A 23,607-nucleotide genomic window follows, 5' to 3' on the forward strand; every position below is an offset into this window, starting at 1 on the left:
TTGCTATGGACGCTGCAGGATAACCAGCTGAGTGCGTGAGCGCCCCTAATTAAAGAGCATGACAGATATTAAATCGCAGGCTCGATAAATTAAAACGCGAGCGAAAGGACAATCGTCAAATTAGGGCAAGGGGTGTCAAGGAAGGGACAGAATTCCCCTAACTGTAAACTATTAATGGTGGTATACAATAAGCTCGAGATTATAGATAGCGAGCGAGGGGGTACTGCTCGGAATCGAGCCTAGAGTGTTAAAAGGGGGCATGATCCTAAAAACAGAGGGTAGAAAATAAACCCAAGTCCTAGTCCCATGTGCAAAGCCCCTGTGAAGAATAGTAGAGAACAGTCAACACAAACAAGCACTCTCTTGTACCGATGGAACACTTAGTCAAATAGCGGTGCTAACAACACTTAGGATAGATAACAGACTATTTTGGAAGAACAGAATTCCATGGGATATTGTCATTTAATCCGCTTTTGTGAGTGGAAAGTCTGTATATCCAACGTTGTTCTTTTTCAAATAGTCGCTCCTGCATTCTCTCTCCTGTCTTTATTTGTTCAATAACGGTCCATTTCAGATCATTTGTTGTATGACCTTGAGCAAGGAAATGTTCCGTGAGTTTAGTCATTGATTTTTTACACCCGATGGTACTGCGGTGTTCACAGATTCGCTGTTTAACTTTCCTGCTTGTCATCCCCACATATTGGAGATTGCAGGGGCAGATAATCCTGTAAACCACATTTGTGCTGTTACAGTTCGTGTGTGTTCTCAAGGTCCACGTCTTTCCAGGTTCCAGTTCTAGGGTTTTTGTGTTGTCTGTAAGATGGCAGACACTGCAATTACCACACTTGTAGTGTCCAGTTATTTCAGGTAGACCCCATGCGTTGAGGACAGTAGTTTGTTTTTCTTGGACCATCATTTTGGGGCGTGTATTCACTAGAGTATCCCTCAGGCTTCTGGATTTCTTATATGATAACAGAGGTTTTTTTCCATTTAAGGTTGCCGCTGTTGAGGATTGCCCAATGTTTGTTGATGGACTTAGTAACCAAATTCGATATTGTATTGAATGTGGTCACACAGGTCAATGGTGATATAACGTCTTTATTGATTTGGTCTTCCAGTAGTGCTGTTCGTGGTTGATTTCGTGCCCGTTTCTGGCATTTGTTGAGAATTTTGTCAGGGTAACCTCTTGAAGAGAGTTTGTTGGTAAGATCCAAGGCTTGCTTTTTGTAATCCTGGGTTTTACTGCAATTACGCCGTAGCCTCAGGTATTGGCCGTACGGAAGATTCTCTCTTAGAGGTCTCGGGTGGAAACGTTCAAATCTCAGTAGATTGTTTTTAGCTGTGGGTTTGTAATGAGTTTTTGTCTCCAGGCGATCGTTGTCCTTCCTGATCTCTACATCCAAAAAGATCATGGTGTTTGGATCTTTGACGTGAGTGAATCTCAGAATCTGGTCACAGGTGTTAATCCATTGGCAGAATTCAGACAGGATATTTTCTGATCCTTGTCAAATTGCAAGGACGTCGTCAATATAGCGTTTCCAGAAAGTGATATATCCGGAATAGAGGTTCTGTTCAGTGAGTATAAATTTCTCCTCAAAGTTATACACATAGAGTCCAGCCACACTCGGCGCAAATGTGCTTCCCATCGAAGTACCCCCCGTTTGGAGATAGAGGGTGCCTTCGAATTCAAAAAAGTTCTTCTTTAAGGCCAATCTGGCGCATTCTAGAACAAAGTTCTTGGGTGTTCGATGTGTCCAATTCATGGCATCGAGGGTGCTTTTTAGGACTTCAAGGTTGTCGTCCTGCGGAATGCTGGTGTAGGTTGGTGAGTGAGGGGTCTTCTATTAGAAAGGATAAGCCTTTCTTTCCAGTGCACCTCTCCATCCCACATGGGACTAGGACTTGGGTTTATTTTCTACCCTCTGTTTTTAGGATCATGCCCCCTTTTAACACTCTAGGCTCGATTCCGAGCAGTACCCCCTCGCTCGCTATCTATAATCTCGAGCTTATTGTATACCACCATTAATAGTTTACAGTTAGGGGAATTCTGTCCCTTCCTTGCCCTAATTTGACGATTGTCCTTTCGCTCGCTTTTTAATTTATCGAGCCTGCGATTTAATATCTGTCATGCTCTTTAATTAGGGGCGCTCACGCACTCAGCTGGTTATCCTGCAGCGTCCATAGCAACCTATCACGTTGCTCCTCTTTGAGGGAGTCACTTCCCCTTTTCCATGTACGTCAGCCATTGGTTCTTATTCCGGAGTAAGTAACCGCTGATTGGCTCTCCCGCTTCCTTTTGCCGCCTATCCGGTAGTATTTTACTCCCGTCCGCGATTCCTTCAGTACCTCGGCCATTGCCGAGATGCGGTTCCAGGTCACGGTGTTTAGGCGTAACAGCGGACCCGTTCTCTCCACCAAGTAAGTTCCTTCCATAGTCGTGGGTGGGCACCACAGTACTTGTTTGTTTCCTGCCTGCCGCTTCACTTAAACCACATATCCCTCTCTCTTTAGATTGTGGTAGGACCTGGCAACGTGACCTCGACAACTTTGAGGCACGTTTGTTTTGCAACACGAGTAAGGCTGGCCCTTCTGGCCTTTTTTACCTTCCCCACAGTTTTGTCCCTGATTTTCTATTCACGCACGCATGTCTCTGAGAGTGATTCTATGCTGTGGAGCACTTATGATTGTAACTTAGAACGCCGCTGTCTGTAGTAATCAGATACTGGCTATGTGTGTTCTCATGTGGGACGAATGGCACCCGTGCTAGTCACCTGACCACTCGTCACTTCCTTATGTGCATCCCGGTATTTTCCTTGTGAGTGCAAAATATCACTTGTGTGTTTCATTCGGATACATGGAGTGATCACGGGTGAATGTAAGCCCGATTCATTGTTTACGCTTCGTGAGACACAACGAAGCACGGTGATACATATTCACTGCATGTGACTTATCAGTATGACTGGTGAGTTGAGTCACATACAACAACGTCACAAATATTATTGGATGACGATTGAGAGGACCTTGGAATGAAGCTGAGTACAGAACATAATTTGTTATGTATATATTGTTTCCTTCTCTTTTTTCCAACAGGTATTTCCCCTTGAGAATTACGAACAAGGATTACCCCACTGTAAATTACAGGAGGTCTTTTTAATTCTAGCCAAGGGTAGGGTACATCTTAGCACATGTAGACCGCCCTGGTTAGCATCGGTCCTGACGAAAACCTGGATAACTACCCTCAAGGTTGAAACATGTAGACCTATTTAACCACTTTTTCACTTCACTCACTTTTTTTGATACCTTAGGTCAATTTAACCTTACACGGTATCTCGCCATTCTTTTTTAACATTGTTCAGTTGCTCCATGATTAAACAATTTTTGATAGTGAGTTAAATCTGACCAATCTTTTAAATCACTTCATGCACTTGCACCACACAAAAAAACCAGCTCCACTGTAGTCAGGTGTCGCAGCACACCCGGATGACACTCGGGTATCCTGGTGGGACCCCGATGATGAAGCATGTCACCAACTAGGTTGGTGAGTGAGGGGTCTTCTATTAGAAAGGATAAGCCTTTCTTTCCAGTGCACCTCTCCATCCCCTAGGCATTAATTTCCCTTTAAGGGTGTACTCCTTCTATTGTTTGTCCAGTTTTGAGTAATACCAAATTAAAGAATTTCATTCATTTCGCAGGCATAATTAAAATGTACTCAGACCTACATTTAACATCATTTTTAAAATGTCTGGGCATCACTGGCAAGGCCAGACTGAGATGACATGCAGGGGCATATTTACAACAAAAGTGGCAGATCTAAAATAGCTAATGCCATGCTCTGTCACGTTAGAAACGCAGGGATACAGTGCACCCCTGTGTAACACACATAGGATTTTAAGACCAGGTTTTCCTTGGTCTTATTTTGTTAAGACCAGGTTTTCCTTGGTCTTATTTTTGGTGCTGGCTCATATCTACGCCTCCCTTGTAAATAGGGGGCAGCGTCAATATCAATGGGTATTGTGGTTGAACTCCCACCACGACACCCATTGCCAACCCCTTTCATGCTAAGTAGAGCGTGAAAGGGTGCCTTTTTTACAAGGCGACGGAACGCCACGTTTAACGGCACTTTGTCAATAAGGTGAAGGGCTTATCACCACAGGAACGTTGCAAAAAGTGGCGTTCCTGTGGCGATAGGGGCTTGTAAATATGCCCTGCAGTTTCTATTTGGAGTCGATATTTCGACAATCAACCCAGTTTCCAATTTTATGGTATTATGCTGGCATCAATTCATCTTTTTCCTCCTTAAACAATGTGGTTCAATTCCTTACAAGTTAGCCATTCTGATTCCTGTGTAAAGCCCAGTTTGTGCAGAGATCGGAATGATGAAATTTGTGGTCATTACCACATCTCCACAGTTTTCCCCTGGTTAATCTTGACAAGACAAACGTGTAGAAATTTACTGAGTGAAAATATACAGTAAATTCTGGCATATGGATAAATTGATTGGTGCAGAAAACACCAACTCTGCAAGTATTTACTCATTTTCACCTTCTCCCCTGTTCATTTCTGACAGGTTTGTCCTGCCTAAATTTAACCAAGGGTGAGATATTTAGTGCTCCAAAAGGGTGGAGGAACCAAGAGCTTTTTAATGAGGTCCTGTACAGCGCTCCAAAGTACATACACAAAACCAGGAGTACAGTTCCTCTGGGAAGGGAAAAGGAAGGGGAGGGGAGAGAAATTAATCTCTATATAATGCCCTCACACACCTAGCAAGGTGTCATGCTTCATCATAGGGCTATGCTCCTCGTCGGGCCGGCGCTGCAATGCCCGACGGGCTCCCGCGAAGGGGCTCTTTATCGGAGTTCTTTTTAGAGATAGCCGTATGGGTGCGTGGGGGTAAGTGCAACAAATGTAGTGAGTGTGAGTGAAGTGAGTATAAAATAGGTCTGGTATTGCCAGGTAGAGAACAATTTTATTCTGGTGGTATACCAGCCTAGTTAAAAAGGTAGGCTCCCGTAGGGATTACGATGCTCCCCCGGGAAGTAAGAGGGTCGACATGTTTCTTGCCGTGTGCCCAGAACGGGTCGGTGGCAATTCTTCAGGACCAGTGGCAAGCAGTGCTCAAGTGAGTGAATATACAGTTTCTACTACATGTTAGGTGAAAGTAAATTTATACTTCACCATGTGTGTCCATAAAATCCCACAAGGGGGAGTCAGAGAATGGACCCACTGTTGTCACACCCCTAAGGTACAGCAACTTGCTGTACGGGTTAGCATCAAGACCGGGAGAAACGGGGCTCGCCAAATTAGGGCGCGCTCACGGTGAGCGCGCCCTAATTTGGCGAGCCCACGTTGATTCCTTTACTAGCTACCGTACACCTTCACTTTGATTGATTACCCTAATGTCTCAACCGTAGTCCAAAAATAGCCAATCAAATCAACTCTGCTACCCTCGAATGCGCAGTAAGAATGTCTGGTGGCAATAAGTCTTCCTTGACCAAAACTGATCACATTTATCTGGTGCCACAATGGTAATGCGGGCTCCTGTATCGACTAGCAATTTGATCCTCTTCCCTTCTATAATAATAACATCAGGGTCAGCAATATGATTACCTCCATCAGAGTTGTCACACCTCACTCCTAATACTAACTCCTTACTTTCCCTATGTCTGTCTTCCCCAAAGTCCTCATACTCTTCACTGAGTACACAGTGAACACTATTACATTTGCTACCTCTACATATTTTGAAGAAATTACCAATTTCCCACATTTCTTACATTGTTAGCCCTGAGCTGAACAGTTTTTGAACAAAGATACATGATTTGGAGAGTCACACCTGTAACAGCTCACTTTACATGACTGATATGTTGACACACTTGGTTTGCTTGACCATCTAACTTATCTGAAGTAGGAACTGATTTGCCAACTACAGCCTCTGAAACTGTGACTTTGGTGAATGATTCTTCTAAGAATTTAGCACCTTCACAAGGCCCTTCTGTACTTTTGGCTATATATATAGCTTTGTCAAAAGATGAATTATTGCAAGGTAACGATTGTTCCTGTATCTTCTTTAGCTACATCTTACCACCAATTGTTCCCTAGTTAAATGTGAAGTAAGATCACAATTCTCACAGCTGTGAGAACCTTCAATGCTGTAACAACGGCATCAATACTCTCATTGGGTTTTTGCACTCTCCTAAAAAACATTTACCTGTGTACTACACATTTTCTTTGTTTTAGAAAAATATTCATCCAATTGGGCCACAGCCGTTTCAAATTTATCAAGATCCTCATCAGTTGTAGGCTCATACTCAGGTAGGTGATCGCACACATTCTGATCTTCAACTCCTAAATAGTAATACATTAGGCTGGTCTGAACTCTTGAGCATCAATTGCCCCTAAATATGCTTTGAAAGACCTCAACTATAAGGTCCACTCTAATGGTGAATCACCCGGTTCCTACAAAAAAGGAGCAAGAGGTGGTACAGTCTGTATTTTGTTGTACCACTCACATACCCAAAATTACACTTATTAAAAATAAATAACCACTGAAAGATTTTAGCATAAATAAGTCATTGGTAAAAATATGTAAAAATCCTTATGCACAATAAGGTTTGTCTAGTTTGTAAATACAATCTACAAATTACTGAACTACAATTTGCATAAGTACTTTTGTAGCGCTGTTTTCTTAAGCGTACAAATCACTGAAAAAAACTATTTGCACCATTGTTGCCTCTTTTTTGTCTTTAGCATACAGTTCACTGAAAAACAATTTGCACCGATGTATTACCATGCAAACCACTGAAACGTTACTGTGCTTAAATGTTTTTCCTTTTGTATTGCATTAATTATTTTCCTTCCTAGTATGCAAATCGCTGACAACAATTTTCACAACAACTCTAAACAAGAAGCATGCAACACGCTGAAAAATAAAGTAACCAGCATCAATTGCACAGTTCTCTTCCTATATTAGAAAGCAGGATAAAAGGTACCACTCCCACGGTCCCTTTTCTATTTCCGATTGGAAGAAAATCATAGTTCAATTTCTATGGGTATAGCGTTGTAACAGGAAGAAGAACCCATCTGGCAGAATGTGTCTGCAATCACAATGAGGATCGCGGGACGAGTCCAACTGGTAGGGCGTGTCTGCAATCACAAGAAGGATCGCAGGTAAGGAAACAACAAGCCGGCTGGAGAATTCAAGGTAACATGCCAGCGTGTTAAACTTGCAGAAGCAGTCATAGCCGTACACATGTAGAGATAATTGAGAATGCATGCGCCGGCTTGAGGACGCGGGCTAGTAATCGCCTCCCAGCTTAACTCACAGACGTGCGCATGTAGAAACAATGCAGAATGCTGCGCCGGCTTGAGGGCGCGTGGCTTGTGAATACTTCACGGCTTCACGTGCCACATAAAATAAACCATTGACAACCAAAGTCACACCCTGCGCCCACCATGCAACCAGTCTGCGTCCAGAAAAGCCTAAAAAACACTATAAAAGTTCAGGGTCAATGTGCAACCCTTAATTTTCAGTAGCGCCTCTCCCCTTCAAGGATCGATTAAATGAACAGTGAAATACTGCTGAAACACCAGGCACGCTGTTCCTCAAGGTGAAGGCAGTCACTTCCTGGCCCCTGCACACTTTCCACATGATGAATTTTACTCGTAGCAAAATCTGTAGTGATACTCTTCACACCCAAAAGGTATAAAACAAAGTCATTTATTGTAGTCAAGCGAACATGTCCATATTCGCAGGGGCACCGGAGTAACTGACACTTGTGGAATGCAATGCTTATGACATTGCTGCATTCTATGATGCACCAACACTCCATTTACACAACACCCTACAGGCAAACACAACATAACCTTCATTCAGCCTGGTTTCCAGAGAGTTACAGCAGAGACCAAATGCACTGACACTGAACAAGCCAAAAAGAGAAACTCGAAGTAACGGAAACAAAGAAACATTTGGGAAATATACAAACAATGATTGTGGGGGGCGCCACAGGGAAGAGACTTCATTATTTTGCACTCACTCCTTATATCTCTTGCTTGAAAAGCCTCCAAACACAAAATTCCTTTTGATAAAGTTCAATGTGCCATGACATTCTTTCTTGGAAATTAGCTTTAGGATACATATCTATCTGCATTGTTATATTGCACTTGCTACTCCACATACATAATGGGTATGCAAACCTTGCAGTATAAACATAACTCATGCCCATGGATTCTTCAGGATGTGTAGTTTTCAGAAGTGTGTCTATGGGACAAGAGCTCAAAAGTTGAATTCTGTGTGCAGTTCTGAAATTGGAATCAATTATTTTTGCAAAATGACTTTCTACGTGACTGCAAGTTTGGCCTGTTCTATTTGGTTGTCGATGTGTCCCACATTGCAGAAGCATTGGCGAGACATGGACAAAGATGGTATCACAAGCTACTTACCCACCTCGTATCTATGGTCATTAGAGGCCTGATTACTCATCTCTAAACTTTGGGGGGTAAAAGCATATGCCTTTTTACAACTAAGGAGTGGAGGCTTCAAAGTAAGCTACCAGTTGAATTTGGTTCTTTCTGAAGCCAGTTAAAAGGCACTAAGCAGGAGCAGTGACCACTCAGCTCTGTGACTCAGGCATGCCAGTCAGAGGCCAGTCCACCTCAGCACTTTACAGCACACAAATCTATTTGCCACTGTAATGGTGATGGGATGACCATCTGGTCAACCAAGCCAACAGGTCCCTCTACCCACAAACCAAGGGACTAAGAAGAAAAAACTTATATTTGACTGTATCAGATGGCCCAAAGATAGATGTGACCTGTAAGACTATGCACCTTAGTGAGTCTAATAATTTATCCTTCTGGTCCATCATTTTGTGCTATATTTTAGAGCAAAATGCATCCTTGAATCCATTTTTGGCGTGAGGATGCAGTTAAACAATCATGTTCTGTTGTTCTTGTGATTCGTGGTAATGTTTTACTGTGAATGGTGTGTTCACTGTATATTTTTATTGCAAATAAAGCCTTATTACATATAGTGGCATAGTAGCTGAATTTCTAAAATTTTGCATAATGGAAAATTCCTGAAATTATGCAAATTACGGAGCATAATTGTACTTTTGCCAAGGCTACCTAATATGTCTCTGTGCCCATACCAGCAGCAGTAACCGAAAGGCACAAGTCAGTTAAAGAATAAGTATGATGTATATTTTGTAAGCACCATATATGCACTCCCCTCCCACTTTGCCATTCTCCGACAGACCTCTAGAATCAGCTTGCCATAAACATTACTCAGCACCTGTGCACCCGCAGCAGTGTTTAAAGCCAGTCAGTTTCACGAAAGCCGAACTGTGAACTACTTAAAAATTAATTGCAATCCTTAACTTTCGCCTGGCAGACATACCTCTTCAGTCTAATGCAAAAAGAACACTTGATGGACAGAATGCATTACAATGTCATATATTCACCCCAGTACAGAGATCTGGGCATAAATCCATCGTTGTTTTGCTCACCATGAATTACAGTTTGGACCTAGCCATATGCAAATCAGTCTTGACCCTGCGCCAAATGGGAACAGTCCAGCCCGAACTGCCAGGCCAGGTCCTCCCTGGACTGGAAACAAGCATCCTAAAACCGGTTTCGGGATTTCACCCCTCATCAGCCAGGATAGCTTGACTCCAGTGGCATGGAGAGCACGGGACCCTCGCCTCGGCACACCTGTGTTTCCGGTTCAGGGATGACCTGGTTCGGCAGTTCGGGCTGGACTGTTCTCATGAGGCACATGGTCAAGACTGATTTGCATATAGCTGAGTCTGAACTGAGATGGCGAAGTGAGCTAAAGAATGATGATGGATTCAACCCAGATCTGTGACTGGGCGTGAGTGTCTGAAAAGTTTCAGTGCTCCGTCTATCATCTCCTTGTGTTTGCTTTGTTTGCCCTAAGTTGGCAGGGTATGCCTAGACATGGGTCCCTTACTCACTTTGCCACTGGATTCAAGCTAGCCTGACTGATAAGGGGTGTTACCCTGAAACCGGTCCCAGGATGCTTTTTTCCGTTTCAGGGAAGACCTGGCTTGGTAGTTCGAGCTGGACTGTTCCCATGAGAAATGCGCATGCGAGGGCGTCCGCGCATGCGCATTTGTGTAAGAAGTTACCGGCAAGCAGGAAGAGGGAGCCCCGGGACGCCGCACTACAGGTAAGGACATTTTATTTACTTTTTATATTCTATTTAAGTAGTTTAAAATGAGGGCGGGCGGCGGGTGGCGGGCTGCCTGCTACGCCTACTTTGTAAACGGCGAAGCAGGCAGCTCTACGTGCACTCCGTGGGCGAAGCGGAGCACGACGCCCACCCTTAGTTCCTAACACAAAATCAACACTAATATTGAAGTGCAACTCTCCAGGGACTGTCTAAACATCTCTTCCAGTGATCCAGACTCCCACGCCATTCTCAAATTGCATAGGCAAGTTCAGAATGCAGATGAATGAACTATTGAAGATTAAAGATATTCCTTCTCATTCTAGGCCCCTCTTTGCCCTCACAAATACCATCCCTTAGTTTACTTGGGAGTACTTCAGCTCTGCAACTCTGAAGGCAGGAGCACCAACCAAAGCTCTCTGAGAAAGAAGGAGGCATTAAAAGGCCAATCAAGGTCAGAAACACCATGTATCACCTTCAGCCAACTGAATCTTTAGAGCTGTGTACAGCCCCTTAAGGGGAGAAGGAGTCAGGGAGTTTAAAATATCTACTCCTACTTATCATGAGATAGACAGTTTTCAAACCAAGTATTCCCACTTCATTGAACCCTGACTTACCCTTCAGGTCATAAGCCCAGATCACCAATATGAGGTGCTTCAAAATCCATAGTCTCAGATGGTGGGCACTCACAGTACAGGATCCAAACTAGTTTGGCAGTCTACAAACCCCATGATGAAAGGAGCATGCCCTTGTCATGTGACACAGCCCCAGGATATCTTATTAAAAATACACCAGTCCTCACAATCTGTCTATGTTATGTTATATTATCAAGGATTTGTAAAGTGCTTGTACACCGGTTGGTTTCTTGGCGCTGTGTACTAGGGGGTTGAGGACCTGGGAACAGTTTATTCGTAGGCTTGGATAAATAGCCAGGTTTTGAGAGAGTTTCTGAAATTCAGTAAGTTATCACTAGACCTGATTTCCAGGGGGATGGAGTTCCATAGGCGGGGGGCTAGAGTTGCAAACCTGGAACCCCCTTGGCGCTTCAGCTTAAAGGTAGGGACAGTTAGAAGTTGGAGCTGGGCCGAGCGGAGGCTGTGTGAAGGAGTGTAGCGGGAGATGAGGTTGTTTATGAATTTAAGGCTCTGGCCATTCAGGGATTTGAACACCAGGCAGCCAACTTTGAAAGCGCAACACTAGGGGATGGGGAGCCAGTGCAGCTTCCTAAAAAGGGGGAGGCATGTTGCCACCTGGGTTGTTTGTATACCAGCCTAGCCGCTTGGTTCTGTACAATTTGTAGCCGTTTTGTCAGGCTGAGTGGTGGACCAAGATACGTTGCATTGGCATAGTCTAGATGTGACATTACCAAGGCTATCAGGACCTGTAACAGAGCAGCCTGGGTCAGAAGTCTGCTTATCTTCCTGATTTTGCACAGCTGAAGAAAACATGTGGAAATCACCACCCCTACATGCAATTTTAGGGAAAGGTCGTTGCCTATGGTGACCCTAAGCTTTTCACTGAGGGCAAGGGATCGGGGGGGGGCCTAATTCACTTGGCCAGTATTGTGGGCCCCATTGATTATGGGCGCCACCTGTTAGAAGCAGTTTGGTTTTGCCTGGGTTCAGCTTTAAGTGATTGTGGTCCATCCACTGACGGATGAATGTCATGGTGGATTGAAAATCAGATATTGACTGGGGGGAGTTGTCAATAGTGAACATAAGTTGGATATCGTCGTCATAGTTGAAGGTGCCCACCCTTCTTGCCTTCAAGCATTTAATCAGGGGGAGGAGGTAGAGGTTGAACAGGTGCGAGGAGAGCGCAGAGCCCGGTGGGACCCCGCACGTGGTTATGAGTTTGGGGGCTGTGAACTGGCCAATACGGACTGCCTTAGTGCGGTTTTTAAAGAAGGAGTTGATCCATTTAAGGGTGAGGCCCTGGAAGCATGCCTCACTGACACGGTCTGCTAATATATTATGGTTGACCGTGTCAAATGCAGCCGAGAGATCAAACAGCACCAGGGCCTGCGGGGTGCCTCTGTCCGCCTTTTCTCGTAGGGAGTCCAGTACCGCCAGTTTCACCGTTTCTGTCGAGTGGGCTGGACGGAAACCCAATGGGTGTGGGTCAAGGAACTCAGTTCGTTCCAAGAAATTGGACATGCATTTTGCAACATGAGCATCCAATAACTTGGCCAGATTAGGGAGCAAGGAGATGGAGCGGTAGGTTGCCAGCGTCGCCACTAGGTTTCTTTAAGAGGGGGACCACTATAGCCTCCTTAAAGGCATTAGGCACACAGCCCTGGGACAGGGAGTTGTTGAGAAGGGCAAGAGCAGGGTCTGGGTTGGCGAAGAAGGCAGATTTTAAGACATGAGGGGGGGGCATTGGTCCATAGGGTAACCAGATCTAACTTTTACTAGTAGGTCACGCAGGGTCACTGTGTCAATGGGTGGAAAAGAGTTAAGGGAGTGGGGATTTCTGGGTATGGGGATATCACGATATCAGACCTCTTGACAATTGGTCTGCAGAAATTACTATTCATTCCCTATGCATTTATCATCAACAAACGTGTTTCTGTTTTGCACTGTAAGTTAGCACAAGCACCAGAAAGGCTCTCTGCTGTTTTGAGCAAACCATTACCCCTAAAAAGCCAAGGGTGAGATTGTCAGAGCATTGCATTGTTACCGACTGATAACCCTTCCAAAGAAGGAAATTACTAAATGGGTTAGGGAGACTGAAATATTTCAGCACACTGTGTAAGTGATTCCTTTACAGAAATGCAAAGAATCGAATAAGCAATGACGCCAGTCTTCCCTCTATCATGTTTTTAATTTCATTGGGAAATATATTGTTATAAAAAATGTTGTTGTTAATAATATCGATTTTATCAATATTTCTGATATTTTCAGGTTTATTTTTTATTTGGTCTATATGTTTAAATGTATAAAAATTGTGTTTTAAATGTATTATTTAATATGTGATTTTTATATCATTTAAATGTATGTTAAACATTATTTGTAAGAAAACAGAAAAAAAATTAAGGTAATTTAATTATTTTTTTTTGGTAGTAGGATGTTGGGTTTGCATGGGAAGAGGGTGGTAAGACGTTTTAAAAAATAAGTTTTATTTAAAAGATATTTTTACATTTAACATTACATTTTAGAAATGTAGGGCCTCATTTAGGTGTCGGTGGGACTGCCGGCGACAGGCCATCATTGGCGGTCCTACCGACATCCGGGCCAACGGTCTGAATGCTGCATTATGGTCAGACCACAGTGGTCTGGGGACAGACTACCACCTCTAAAAGGATCAAGGATCCCGTCAGGGCAGCGGTCGGACTCCTATCCCTACCATAAGGGCGGTGCCTGCGCAGGACCCACTGCAGGGATTAGGATGTTGCTTTCCAACTGCTTTTTAATGGTGGTCCCACCGCCTTGGAAAGGAAACTGGAAAAGGACCTTGGGGGCGTCACTGCTAAGTGGCCAGGGGGGCACATGTAGTGCCCCTCCACACATCCATGCACCATGTGCCAGCCACCACATGGTGACTGGCACCGGGTGCATGGATGTGCACCAAGTGACTTTTACTACTGCAGCTTGTGCTGTGGCCTTTTTCCTGGACCGCAGCGCAAGCTGAAGTAGAACAGGCACTTTCCAACCACCTGCCCTGTGGTCCTATCATAATAGGGCAGGTGGGACCACCGACTCACTGTTGGACGGTCACCTGCCCGTGGCGATGGTGGTCAGATGCTCGTCCAACCGCCATCGTAATCAGGCCCTTAGTTTTATATTTTATAGTTGTTAATATTTTATTTTTAATGGTTCCTTGTACAGATTTAATAATTTGTTAATAGATGTATTATGCAATAAATATTTTAAAATTATTTATTTTTAATGAAAATATGTTTTATTTATGCGTTATTTAAAAATAAAAACATTAATAATATTAATTTATATTTTGGAGAAATATTTCATTATAAATGTTTTGTACAGTAATACGTATTTTTTATACGTTTTTTAATGTATATAATACTCTAGAAATCATTATGTTACATCTAAGTTTAGTTAATGCACTAAAAATAAATGTAAAAAGGGTGGACGTTATTTAAAAAAAAATTATAATTCTTTTGTAATAAATATGTTTTTATAACAAATTATTTTATGTTATAATTAAGGGCCCTACTATGAGTTTTGTGGTCTTGGAGCGGGCCACACCACCAGCGTCCCGCTCTAATACAGCAAAACCCATAATGAGGCTGCCAGCTGGGTTCTGACTGAAATACTGGTCAGGGCGGTCCTGGAACGGCTGGCCATCGGCAGTGCCGCGCTAAGGCTCATATGTGAGCCTTAGCAAGGCACGGCAATGGGAATGCTATTGCCCGTTCCTGCAGGGCATGGACTGTTAAGTCCATGCCATGCAGGAACTTGGGGTGCATGCATACAGGGGGCACTCCATGTGCTCCCCTGCATGCTTCCTCTAGCACAGCGGCAACAGGGGGCCCTTTAGGGTCCCCTTAGTTTCCTCACCGTCACTCTTTTCATGGTGGTTGCACCACCATGAAAGCTGTGGTGGTGAGGAAACTTGAAATATGCGAGGAGGTGCCGCAGCAGCACCGCCAGCATATTACCAGACTCACACCGCTGCAAGACTGACAGGGATCGTGGATCCCTGGCAGTAGCTGTGGTTCTGTGGCAGTGTGACCACCACAGTCAGATTTTGGCAGGTGGACCACCACCACAATTATGGTGGTCCAATAGACTGCCGTAGTTGTAATAAGGCCCTATGTGTTTAATTTCTTTCACATTTTTATGTTTTTTTAATAGTAATTACATCGTTATTTGGGGTTGTGTTTTCAATATATCATGTATTTATTAGGTTGTACCTCTGTTTTTCTAAGAGTTGGTCACAGCATTTAGAATATATTTTAAGGATTTTATGATGTTATGTATTGTGTAGATGTTTTTTTTGGAGTGGGAATAGAACAATTTCACCTTTACTGTCCACCACCTTCCCCAAGATGGTTTAGTTTGGAGTGGGAATATTACATCTTACCCATTTACTGTCCAAAACCTTCCCCATGATGGTTTAGTTTGAAGTGGGAATAGTAAAGTTGAATTTTTTAGTGTACAACTTCTTCCTCAAGATAATTTAGAATGGAGTTGGAGTAGTACATCTGACCCCTTTAGTGTCCAACACCTTCCCCAAGATGGTTTAGTTTGAAGCGGCAGTTGTATATGATATTTATAAAGTGTGTAAGTGTTTTCAGTAAGTATGTTATATTCTAGGGTTTTAAGTGCATTTGATTTACTGGGATATTTGAATTGTATATGTATATATGTATTAGATGTAAAGTGTTTTAGTTCACATTTTTTGTTTTTTAGGTAATAAAGTATACTTTGTAATAGAAGAAACAAAATTATATTATAACCTTTTTACTTTTGCAATGGTGATATACATTTTCATAAACTATGGGCCACATTACGATGCCGGTTTAACTTTTTTCACATTTTTCATAGTTCTTTGGGGTAGTGGTTTCAATATATCATATATTTATTAGGTTGTACCTCAGTTTTTCTAAGAGTTGGTTACAGAGTTTAGAACATATTTTCATGATTTTATGATGTTATGTATTGTGTAAATGATTTTTTGGAGTGGGAATAGAACAATTTCACCTTTATTAAATTTTACCCAATTACTGTCCAATACCTTCCCCATTATGGTTTAGTTTAGAGTGGGAATAGTAAAGTTGACCTTTTTAGTGTACAACTTCTTCCTCAAGATAATTTAGAATGGAGTTGGAGAAGTACATCTGACCCCTTTAGTGTCCGACACCTTCCCCAAGATGGTTTAGTTTGGAGTGGGAGTAATATATTATATTTATAAAGTGTGTAGGTTTTTAAGTAAGTATGTTAAATTCTAGGGTTTTAAGTGTATTTGATTTACTGGGATACTTGAATTATATATGTGTATATATATTTACATATATATATATTCACAGAAAAAAACATAGGTTTCAGGGGTATTATAGTTAGCTGGCCATTTCACTCATACAAAACCATAGAAATTCCTCCGTTATAGTTAGTTCTGCTAACTATAACTCGTGTGCCCGCAATGCACTGCTGATGATGTCACATATTGCATCATTCATGACATGGTCAGTGACATCGCTGATGACATCACTGATGACATCTCAAATGACATCACTGATGACATCATCCAGTGAATGTGGTTTAGTTTGAAATTTAAATATGTATTATATATATACCAATCTGTATTGAAGATTGAGTGGCTATAGAACTGTCTGTATGGAGGATTTAGTAGCTGTCTGACTGTCTGTTTAAGTGAGTAATTTAAAGTATCTCACTTAAAAAATGGATTAGTAACTAAACTATGTGAATGAGTGCAGCACTGTCTCTGTTGTTGTATAACATGCTGCATCAGTTGGTCACTAACTACATGAGTGTGCATATTAGTTATTGATTAGTTGGGTGAGTATTTGTATGGGACACTGAGTTTGTGTGTGGTTGGATGGGGTGTGTGCAACTCTATGCATAGGTGTGTGAATGGTTGATTGATTAGGTGTTTAGGTTTAAGAGTGCATGTGGAAACAGTTGTTTTGGTGACTGAGTGTATTTATTTGTGTGTTGGTGAGCGAATATATGTTTTAGTTGTACATCTTCAACAAAGTAAAAAAATAAAAGGCATTGTATGTGAGAGTTGGTGTATATAAATAAGTATGTGTAAGAGTCAGTGATTGTGAGAGTAACTAACTATATGAATGAGTGTATAATTGTAATGGTGATTTTTTAACATATTAACTATGAGTTACTATGTGTTTGAATAAATTAGGTGTTGTTGGATAATTGTGTGAGTAAATGTAAGTGTGATTATTTTTTTTCATGAGTGAGTAGGATGACTGCATAACCGACTAAGATGACTGCTGATGTGTCAATGTCTATATATGTGTATAAGTGCATTTGATAGTGTTCTAATAATTAGTGACTGCATGTATAAATGATTCTGTTGTTGAATGGGTAGTTGTGTGTGTAGACTTAAAATCAGTGAGTGGGTATGTAGTAACTGCTATTGGTGTGTCAATGGTTTCAAATATGGTACTCTGTATTTTACAGTGAGTGATGAAAGGTTATACTGTTGTATGATGAGGTGTGTCAGATTGTCACGTGGATGATGTCATCAGTGATGTCATTTGAGATGTCATCAGTGATGTCACTGACCATGTCATGAATGATGCAATATGTGACCTCATCAGCAGTGAATTGCAGGCGTGCGAGTTATAGTTAGCAGAACTAACTATAACGGAGGAATTTCTATGGTTTTGTGCGAGTGAAATGGCCGGCTAACTATAACACCCCTGAAACCTATGGTTTTTTCTGTGAATTTCTAAGGTTTTTTAAATGCTAATTTCTAACTATAACGTCTCTGACACCTATGGTTTTTTCAGTGAATTTCAAAGCTTTTTTAAATGCTAATTATTAAGTGTGATAGTAGTTATACCTAATTTTTTGTACTGATTTTCTACAATTTTTTAACTGTTTATTTATAAATATTTTATTCATTAAATAACATTATATATTTTTCTGAAAATTCCCTCAAAACTTTTTTTTTTTAAATTCAAACTGAAATATTGATTAATTTTCTTGTTTTCATTTTTTATTTTAATATATTTATATTATTTTCTTTAAAAAAAATTAAAATTTGTTTCTCGGAGTCGCGCACTTAAAGCGTACACATCACGGTGGGTGTGCGCATTCTAGCTGCCATTTTAGAAAAGTCGTGAAGGATCCACGTAATGTGTGTGACGGCTGCGTGACGTCTTATACGTGCTGGGGCGCGCTGGGTGCGCGACTCCCGCAAAAAATAATTATGGTCCAAAATGATATGTATGTACATATTAGGGCAAGAGATTATCTAAGATATTCATAAAAATAGTATGTACTTATAATAAACTTACATTATTTTTAAATATATTTTCGCGAAGTTGGGTGCATGCATCGTGAGTGCAGAGAACCAGTTCAGCAGAGCTGCTGTAGAGCCAGAGAAACCAGGTCAGCAGAGCCATTGTAGAGCCAGAGAACCAGGTCAGCGGAGCTGCTCTAGAGCCTAAGAAGCAGGTCAGCAGAGCTGCTCTAGAACCAGAGACCCAGGTCAGCAAAGCTGCTCTAGAGTCAGAGACCCAGGTCAGCAGAGCTGCTCTAGAGGCCGAGAACCAGGTCAGCAGAGCTGCTGTAGAGATAGAGAAACCAGGTCAGCAGAGCTGCTTTAGAGGGAGAGAACCAGGTCAGCAGAACTACTTTAGAGCCAGAGAACCAGGTCAGCAAAGCTGCTCTAGAGCCAGAGAACCAGGTGAGCAGAGCTGCTTTAGAGCCATAGAACCAGATCAGCAGAGCTGCTCTAGAGGCAGAGAACCAGGTCAGCAGAGCTGCTTTAGAGCCAGAGACCCAGGTCAGCAGAGCTGCTCTAGAGGCAGAGAACCAGGTCAGCAGAGCTGCTTTAGAGGGAGAGAACCAGGTCAGCAGAGCTGCTCTAGAGGCAGAGAATCAGGTCAGCAGAGCTGCTCTAGAGGCATAGAACCAGGTCACCAGAGCTGCTTTAGAGCCAGAGAACCAGGTCAGCAGAGCTGCTATAGAGGCAGAGAACCAGGTCAGCAGATCTGCTTTAGAGGGAGAGAACCAGGTCAGCAGAGCTGCTTTAGAGCCAGAGAACCAGGTCAGCAGAGCTGCTCTACAGCCAGAGAAACCAGGTTAGCAGAGCTGCTTTAGAGGGAGAGAACCTGGTCAGCAGAGCTGCTTTACAGCCAGAGAACCAGGTCAGCAGAGCTGCTCCAGAGCCAGATAACCAGGTCAGCAGAGCTGCTTTAGAGCCATAGAACCAGTTCAGCAGAGCTGCTTCAGAGCCATAGAACCAGGTCAGCAGAGCTGCTTTAGAGCCAGAGAACCAGGTCAGCAGAGCTGCTCTAGAGCCAAAGAACCGGGTCTGCAGAGCTACTCTAGAGCCAGAGAACCAGGTCAGCAGTGCTGCTGTAGAGCCAGAGAAACCAGGTCAGTAGAGCGGCTTTAGAGCGAGAGAACCAGGTCAGCAGAGCTGCTTTAGCGGGAGAGAACCTGGTCAGCAGAGCTGCTTTAGAGCCAAGGGACCAGATCAGCAGAGCTGCTCTAGAGCCAGAGAACCAGGTCAGCAGAACTGCTTTAGATCCATAGAACCGGGTCAGCAGAGCTGTTGTAGAGCCAGAGAAGCCAGGTCAGCAGAGCTGCTTTAGAGGGAGAGAACCAGGTCAGCAGAGCTGCTTTAGAGCCAGAGCACCAGGCCAGCAGAACTGCTTTAGAGCCAGAGAACCATGTCAGCAGAGCTGCTTTAGAACGAGAGAACCAGGTCAGCAGAGCTGCTCTAGAGCCAGAGAACCAGGTCAGCAGAGCTGCTGTACAGCCATTGAACCAGGTCAGCAGAGCTGCTTTAGAGCCAGAGAACCAGGTCAGCAGAGGTGCTCTAGAGCCTAAGAACCAGGTCAGCAGAGCTGCTCTAGAGCCAGAGAGCCAGGTCAGCAGAGCTGCTGTAGAGCCAGAGAAACCAGGTCAGTAGAGCTGCTTTAGAGGGAGAGAACCAGGTCAGCAGAGCTGCTCTAGAGGTAGAGAACCAGGTCAGCAGAACTGCTCTAGAGCCAGAGAACCATGTCAGCAGAACTGCTTTAGAGCCAGAGTACCGGGTCAGCAGATCTGCTTTAGAGCCAGAGAACCATGTCAGCAGAACTGCTTTAGAGCCAGAGTACCGGGTCAGCAGAGCTGTTGTAGAGCCAGAGAACCAGATCAGCAGAGCTGCTCTGTAGCCTAAGAATGAGGTCAGCAGAGCTGCTCTAGAGCCAGAGAACCAGGTCAGCAGAGCAGCTGTAGAGCCAGAGTAACCAGGTCAGCAGAGCTGCTTTACAGGGAGAGAACCAGGTCAGCAGAGCTGCTTTACAGCCAGAGAACCAGGTCAGCAGAGTTGCTCTAGAGCCAGAGAACCAGTTCAGCAGAGCTGATTTAGAGCCATAGAACCAGGTCAGCAGAGCTGCTTTAGAGCCAGAGAACCAGGTCAGCAGAGCTGCTCTAGAGCCTGGGAACGGGGTCAGCAGAGCTGCTCTAGAGCCAGAGAACCAGGTCAGCAGTGCTGCTGTAGAGCCAGAGAAACCAGGTCAGTAGAGCGGCTTTAGAGGGAGAGAACCAGATCAGCAGAGCTGCTTTAGAGCCAAGGGACCAGGTCAGAAGAGCTGCTCTAGAGCCAGAGAACCAGGTCAGCAGAACTGCTTTAGATCCATAGAACCGGGTCAGCAGAGCTGCTTTAGAGCCAGAGAACCAGGTCAGCAGAGCTGTTGTAGAACCAGAGAACTAGGTCAGCAGAGCTGCTCTAGAGTCAGAGAACCAGGTCAGCGGAGCTACTGTAGAGCCAGAGAACCAGGTCAGCAGAGCTGTTGTAGAACCAGAGAACCAGGTCAGCAGAGCTGCTCTAGAGCCTAAGAACTAGGTCAGCAGAGCTGCTCTAGAGTCAGAGAACCAGGTCAGCGGAGCTACTGTAGAGCCAGAGAAACCAGGTCAACAGAGCTGCTTTAGAGGGAGAGAACCAGGTCAGCAGAGCTGCTTTAGAGCCAGAGAACCAGGCCAGCAGAGCTGCTTTAGAGCTAGAGAACCAGGTCAGCAGAGCTGCTTTAGAACCAGAGAACCAGGTCAGCAGAGCTGCTCTAGAGCCAGAGAACCAAGTCAGAAGAGCTGCTTTAGAGCCATAGAACCATGTCAGCAGAGCTGCTTTAGAGCCAGAGAACCAGGTCAGCAGAGGTGCTCTAGAGCCTAAGAACCAGGTCAGCAGAGCTGCTCTAGAGCCAGAGAACCAGGTCAGCAGAGCTGCTGTAGAGCCAGAGAAACCAGGTCAGTAGAGCCGCTTTAGAGGGAGAGAACCAAATCAGCAGAGCTGCTCTGTAGCCTAAGAACGAGGTCAGCAGAGCTGCTTTAGAACCAGAGAACCAGGTCAGCAGAGCTGCTCTAGAGCCAGAGAACCAAGTCAGAAGAGCTGCTTTAGAGCCATAGAACCATGTCAGCAGAGCTGCTTTAGAGCCAGAGAACCAGGTCAGCAGAGGTGCTCTAGAGCCTAAGAACCATGTCAGCAGAACTGCTTTAGAGCCAGAGTACCGGGTCAGCAGACCTGCTTTAGAGTCGGAGAACCAGGTCAGAAGAGCTGTTGTAGAGCCAGAGAACCAAATCAGCAGAGCTGCTCTGTAGCCTAAGAACGAGTTCAGCAGAGCTGCTCTAGAGCCAGAGAACCAGGTCAGCAGAGCTGCTGTCGAGCCAGAGTAACCAGGTCAGCAGAGCTGCTTTAGAGGGAGAAAACCAGGTCAGCAGAGCTGCTTTAGAACCAGAGAACCAGGTCAGCAGAGCTGCTCTAGAGCCAGAGAACCTTGTCAGCACAGCTGCTTTAGAGCCATAGAACCATGTCAGCAGAGCTGCTTTAGAGCCAGAGAACCAGGTTAGCAGAGCTGCTGTAGAGCCAGAGAAACCAGGTCAGTAGAGCTGCTTTAGAGGGAGAGAACCAGGTCAGCAGAGCAGCTCTAGAGGTAGAGAACCAGGTCAGCAGAGCTGCTCTAGAGCCAAAGAACCATGTCAGCAGAACTGCTTTAGAGCCAGAGTACCGTGTCAGCAGATCTGCTTTAGAGTCAGAGAACCAGGTCAGCAGAGCTGTTGTAGAGCCAGAGAACCAGGTTAGCAGTGCTGCTGTAGAGCCAGAGAAACCAGGTCAGTAGAGCGGCTTTAGAGGGAGAGAACCAGATCAGCAGAGCTGCTTTAGAGCCAAGGGACCAGGTCAGAAGAGCTGCTCTAGAGCCAGAGAACCAGGTCAGCAGAACTGCTTTAGATCCATAGAACTGGGTCAGCAGAGCTGCTTTAGAGCCAGAGAACCAGGTCAGCAGAGCTGTTGTAGAACCAGAGAACTAGGTCAGCAGAGCTGCTCTAGAGTCAGAGAACCAGGTCAGCGGAGCTACTGTAGAGCCAGAGAAACCAGGTCAACAGAGCTGCTTTAGAGGGAGAGAACCATGTCAGCAGAGCTGCTTTAGAGCCAGAGAACCAGGCCAGCAGAGCTGCTTTAGAGCTAGAGAACCAGGTCAGCAGAGCTGCTTTAGAACCAGAGAACCAGGTCAGCAGAGCTGCTCTAGAGCCAGAGAACCAAGTCAGCAGAGCTGCTTTAGAGCCATAGAACCAGGTCAGCAGAGCTGCTTTAGAGCCAGAGAACCAGGTCCGCAGAGGTGCTCTAGAGCCTAAGAACCAGGTCAGCAGAGCTGTTCTAGAGCAGAGAACCAGGTCAGCAGAGCTGCTGTAGAGCCAGAGAAACCAGGTCAGTAGAGCTGCTTTAGAGGGAGAGAACCAGGTCAGCAGAGCTGCTCTAGAGGTAGAGAACCTGGTCAGCAGAGCTGCTCTAGAGCCAGAGAACCATGTCAGCAGAACTGCTTTAGAGCCAGAGTACCGGGTCAGCAGATCTGCTTTAGAGTCGGAGAACCAGGTCAGCAGAGCTGTTGTAGAGCCAGAGAACCAAATTAGCAGAGCTGCTCTGTAGCCTAAGAACGAGGTCAGCAGAGCTACTTTATAGCCATTGAACCATGTCAGCAGAGCTGCTTTAGAGCCAGAGAACCAGGTTAGCAGAGCTGCTGTAGAGCCAGAGAAACCAGGTCAGTAGAGCTGCTTTAGAGGGAGAGAACCAGGTCAGCAGAGCAGCTCTAGAGGTAGAGAACCAGGTCAGCAGAGCTGCTCTAGAGCCAAAGAACCATGTCAGCAGAACTGCTTTAGAGCCAGAGTACCGTGTCAGCAGATCTGCTTTAGAGTCAGAGAACCAGGTCAGCAGAGCTGTTGTAGAGCCAGAGAACCAGGTTAGCAGTGCTGCTGTAGAGCCAGAGAAACCAGGTCAGTAGAGCGGCTTTAGAGGGAGAGAACCAGATCAGCAGAGCTGCTTTAGAGCCAAGGGACCAGGTCAGAAGAGCTGCTCTAGAGCCAGAGAACCAGGTCAGCAGAACTGCTTTAGATCCATAGAACTGGGTCAGCAGAGCTGCTTTAGAGCCAGAGAACCAGGTCAGCAGAGCTGTTGTAGAACCAGAGAACTAGGTCAGCAGAGCTGCTCTAGAGTCAGAGAACCAGGTCAGCGGAGCTACTGTAGAGCCAGAGAAACCAGGTCAACAGAGCTGCTTTAGAGGGAGAGAACCATGTCAGCAGAGCTGCTTTAGAGCCAGAGAACCAGGCCAGCAGAGCTGCTTTAGAGCTAGAGAACCAGGTCAGCAGAGCTGCTTTAGAACCAGAGAACCAGGTCAGCAGAGCTGCTCTAGAGCCAGAGAACCAAGTCAGCAGAGCTGCTTTAGAGCCATAGAACCAGGTCAGCAGAGCTGCTTTAGAGCCAGAGAACCAGGT

The sequence above is a fragment of the Triturus cristatus genome, chromosome 10 (assembly GCF_964204655.1).
Source record: "Triturus cristatus chromosome 10, aTriCri1.1, whole genome shotgun sequence".
NCBI classification, from domain to species: Eukaryota; Metazoa; Chordata; class Amphibia; order Caudata; family Salamandridae; genus Triturus; species Triturus cristatus.